Source organism: Lactuca sativa, chromosome 4 (genome assembly GCF_002870075.4).
Source record: "Lactuca sativa cultivar Salinas chromosome 4, Lsat_Salinas_v11, whole genome shotgun sequence".
NCBI classification, from domain to species: domain Eukaryota; kingdom Viridiplantae; phylum Streptophyta; class Magnoliopsida; order Asterales; family Asteraceae; genus Lactuca; species Lactuca sativa.
In genome coordinates this window covers 194922556-194927439 of record NC_056626.2, presented here as the reverse complement: position 1 = coordinate 194927439, position 4884 = coordinate 194922556, and the positions used below count along the sequence as shown (strand labels likewise).

Here is a 4884-nt window from a genome sequence, read left to right as displayed (position 1 = left end):
AGGTGTTGAACAAACATGGAAAAGTAATCCTCATCAATACTTCGATATATATATATATATATATATATATATATATATATATATATATATATATATATATATATATATATATGACAAAACTGTAAATTTGGTCCTTGTGGTTTGCAAAAACCTTTGAATGGGGTCCAAAAAGTTTTTGGCTTGCACCGAAGGTCCAAAATCAAAGTTTTTCATTGTTTTTGGTCCAAAAAAACTTGAAAAGTCGATTTTACCCTTTTTAATTTCTTTTTTCTATTTTCTTTATTGTTTTTGGTATTTAAATAATTAAAAAAAATAAAAAATAAAATCTTACTCAACACACACTCACTCTCACTCTCTCTCTCTCTCTCTCTCTCTTTCTCTCTCTCTCTCTCTCTTTCTCTCTCTCTCTCTCTCTCTCTCTCTCTCTCTCTCTCTCTCTCTCTCTCTCTCTCTCTCTCTCTCTCTCTCTCTCTCTTTCCCTAACCTAACCCAGGTTTATTCTTATTTATCTTCCACAAATTCATCATCACCGTAGCCGTCTGAGGACGGAGGATCCTTCTCGTCGATCGATGGCTTTAGGTGAAATGGGTTCGCCGGAGGTAGCAACTCTAGTGATTTTCTGAATGAAGAAATTACCTCAGTATCAAAATCCGATGCCACCGATGTGTCGTTTGAATCGAAAAGGGAATTCGAATCTGAGGAGTTGTTCTCTGGTATTGGTAGACATAGTGGTTTGCCGGAGATTTCAGTTTGTCGATCTTGTTCTAGGAATTCTGTTGTAGATTCACCGAAGGATGTAAAGGAATTGGGATTCTGTTGCCGCCTTCAATGTTTGCTCCGGGGAAACACACACTTCGGTGGTGGGTTTAGGCCAGGGAACAAAGAAGGAATGGAGGATGAAAGGGGGAAAGGCAGCAACGATCGCAACAGTCTTCATGGGGGAGTTCAGTGACTATAATCGACGCGTAAAAGGGTGGAGCAACAAGGGGCTGTTGCCTCGAAGTCTCGCCGGAATTGGCCATCACCCCTGACAGTTGATGACAGGAAACGAAGGAGAAGACTGGTGAAGTAGAAGAGGCAGCTGCCTCCTGTTCACTCACTCGAAAACAACCTCTCACTGGGGTTGTTCTTCGTCTTGATTGCAACAACAAAATTGAACGAAAAGAAGGGTGTTTGGAGCTGGTTTATCTCATCAAAGCTTTGAGTGTGAAGAAGGCAAAATGGGTTCGAGATTTGGGTGATTGATTTGGGTTCTTATTTTGGTTTGCAATTTCGATTTTCATCAGAACAATGGTGGTTTCAAGGTTTGATTGGGGGGGGGGGGGGGAACGATCGTCAAAGGTGGGTGTTGGAGAGAGAGAGAGAGAGAGAGTGTGTGTGTTGAGTAAGATTTTATTTTTTATTTTTTTTTAATTATTTAAACACCAAAAACAATAAACAAATTAGAAAAAAAAATTAAAAAGGGTAAATTCGACTTTTCAAGTTTTTTTGGACCAAAAACAATGAAAAACTTTGATTTTGGACCTTCGGTGCAAGCCAAAAACTTTTTGGACCCCATCCAAAGGTTTTTGCAAACCACAAGGACCAAATTTACAGTTTTGTCTATATATATATATATATATATATATATATATATATATATATATATATATATATATATATATATATATATATATATATATAGATAGACAGAGAGAGAGAGAGAGAGAGAGAAATTTTGTGAAAATTACTACTTCATGTTAAGATTTAAACGTTTTATATCAAAGTAGAAACACATTTTGATGTGTATTATGACTTAATTAGACTTATTTGCGGAAAGAAAGATTAACGAACACACCAAGCAATTGATCGATAGCCATATATCACATATATGAACAAAGGAATCAATCAATTACGACAAGAAACCACATAGAAGAACGAACGTTCCCAAGACAAACAACCAGAACAAATAAAGAAGAATGAGTGTGCGAAACTTACAGAGCTCCTCAATCAAATGCTCTGCAAAAGCAGCAACGTAGTTGACCGTTAGATCTATCAAAAATGATAGAACCTAACACTGATTCAAATGAACGACATTCAAATGCAAGAACCACCACAACCACCTTATCGTCATGTGCACATCTCTTAGCGTTGACCGACTGGCTAAATGTTGACCAGGATAACCAAGGGTTAACCCTATTGTTTACAATTAACGAGCCGTTTACGAATGACAACGACCAGAAGATCCAAGAGAATCGACTAACACAGTTAGGCAAACAGAGAGACCCAGAAGAACAAACCCTAACAGAAAGCCCTAGACGTAGACATATCTGGAAATACAACTCGAACACGAACATCCAAAATTGGCACTAATACCATGTCAAAAACTCAAACAATTCCAACATCAATGGATCTTTTTTATTCAAATTAAGATCAAGTTGGTTTACATCACCTGGCAATTGAGACCACTACATAAATCTCTCACACTCTTACAAACAGATTAACAACGAAAAGAAACTAGTAAATACAGACTCAAGATAAACAAAGTATTTACCAAAAAGTTAACCTAGAAACCCTAAGACTCAACGAGAAGACAAGAGATTAATTTAAGAGAGTTTTACACGAATAAATTAAGTGATCTTTTAAAAGAAGCCTTCCAATCTTCATTTTATACCATGAATAAATTATATGCCCATCTAAGTTTCATCCTTCAGCTTTCTACATCTTGACAGATTATACCCTCTTTAACAAACAACTTGCAAAGTAGCTTTTTCAAGTTAAACCAATAAAGCATATTTATCATTTGTTTCATTGATAAGATTGAACAAATTAATCTATTATTCAACATTCTTTTTCACAAGTTAATTATCTTGAACAAAGGCATTATTTTGCTTTGATTAAGGATTTTGTTTAATCTTTTCTTTGCTTTCTAGTTTTTTTTTTTTGAAAATTTTTGTCTGATCCGGCTTAAAGCACTAGTTATCTTCTATGTCGGCCCTTTTTTATTTATCTAAAAGTAACAGTTTCACCAAAGTGCCTACACTTATGTTTACGACTGGTAAAACGTATCTATAGTGTCATGCAAGACAAACACACTTGATTTCTCATGCACTACCCATGTTTGTGCAATCATGTGATGATAATGATGCTCAGACGTGAGAGGGGGTGCTGAACGACATCCTTAGCTACAAAACTTGATCCTATGGTAATTTTACATCATTGACTGTTGTGTACGTGCGTGCAAAAATGCATATGTATAGAAATGAATATATATATATATATATATATATATATATATATATATATATATATATATATATATATATATATATATAACAGAAAATTTGCGTGTATCACTACAAGAAATCAAAGCATTAGCGGCGACGCATAGCAATAGCGGCGACATGTAAATGACGCGTTACATGTCGCCGCTATTGCTATGCGTCGCCGCTAAAGGCGTCGCCACTAATGCTTTGATTTAGCGATCCACGTCATTTTCACCTCATCCGTCCGATTTTATTTTGATCTAACGGCTGTAGAGGAAAGCGGAAACGCGCGTTTCCTTTTCCCTCCACATGTCGCTGCTAATGCCCTGATGTCGCCGCTATTGCCCTTGCATCGCCGCTAAAACCCGTCGCCGCTAATACTAAACGCAGATTACCCCTTCACAGGTTCCCTTTCTGCCATTTTCTTCCTTACCTTCCACCTTCTCTCGTTTTCCTCTCTTTCTTTCTTCAATATCACGATTTTTTGACAAGTTTGTGGAGTTGGAATTGCTTCTTGGACCGGTGCTTTCCCCTCCTTCCCTCTACAGCCGAGCAAAAAACATTCAACTATCAAAGATAATATCACGATTATATCACGATTATAAGCTATCGTGACTAATATATTTAATTATATTTTTCAGCCGAGCTCCCTAAGAAAAGAAGAGGCCTAGCAAAAAACATTCAACTATCAAAGATAATACGGGCAAACAAGGGAAAGCCTGTAGATTTGGATTTCGATAGGGAGCTGACATATTCCCCTGTCGGGAACCATGGTAATTGGTTTACCCGTGAGATTGGGAAGTATATATGGATGAACATCCCTTTGAACGTATCTGGTTGGGACAATGTTTCCCCCGCTTTAAGGAATGCCACAGTGGTTCATTTAAAGGTAACTCGGACAATATTTTAAATTTAGTTCTAATTGGTATTTAACTAACTAACTTTTTTGTATTTGTAGAATAAGTTTGATTTAGATAAGGTTAACTTGGATCCCGAGCGTGCTCAGTTGTTGCAGAGCATTGATGGGACTTTGCAAAGAATTTATAGAGGCCGGAAAAATAAAGCGCGTACTTATTTTGAGAATGTCGGGGGGCTTACAAATATCCCAAGGGCATTAGCCAACCCCCCCGATGGAATGTCACGTGAAAATTGGGCGCAAGCAGTCGAGCATTTTCAAACTCCTGAATTTCTAAAGCGTTCGGCGTCAAACAAAGGAGTCCGTGCACAACAACAAGTTGTAAACAGAGGGGGATCGTGCTCGTATAGCAATGCATGTTTCAAAGAAATAAGCTATGATATGTTTAATTGTTTATTTAAATTATAATTAATCTAATTTTTAATGTTAAATAGGACATTGCTCGAATCGAAGCATTTCGTAAGGCCAATACTGATCGCCATGGGGTGTTTAGTAGTCCTACAGTCGAGCAACAATACGTAAGTGGTTAATTTGTATTTTCATGTAAGTACTTATATCGTCAAGGGGTAGTTAGTAATCTAATTTTTATTATATTTTTTATTTTTTGAAAATACAGAATGCTTTACTCTTTGAGATCAGTCAACAAACTCAAGCTTCTTCTGAAGCCAGCGGTCTAACACCGAAGGATACACAAAATTGTTTTGAAAAAATATTGGGAGTTCG

At 36.8% G+C, this 4884-nt stretch overlaps 1 protein-coding gene across 1 annotated transcript in view; it reads right to left on the bottom strand.

The window, feature by feature from the left end:
• LOC111882129 (uncharacterized) overlaps window positions 1-2604 on the bottom strand; it is a 31210-nt gene extending 28606 nt beyond the window's left edge. The window contains exon 1 of the transcript XR_008231748.1: window positions 1978-2604. The gene's annotated coding sequence lies outside the window, so the exon portion shown is untranslated. The remainder of the gene's footprint in view (window positions 1-1977) is intronic.
• Window positions 2605-4884: the final 2280 nt, after the last annotated feature.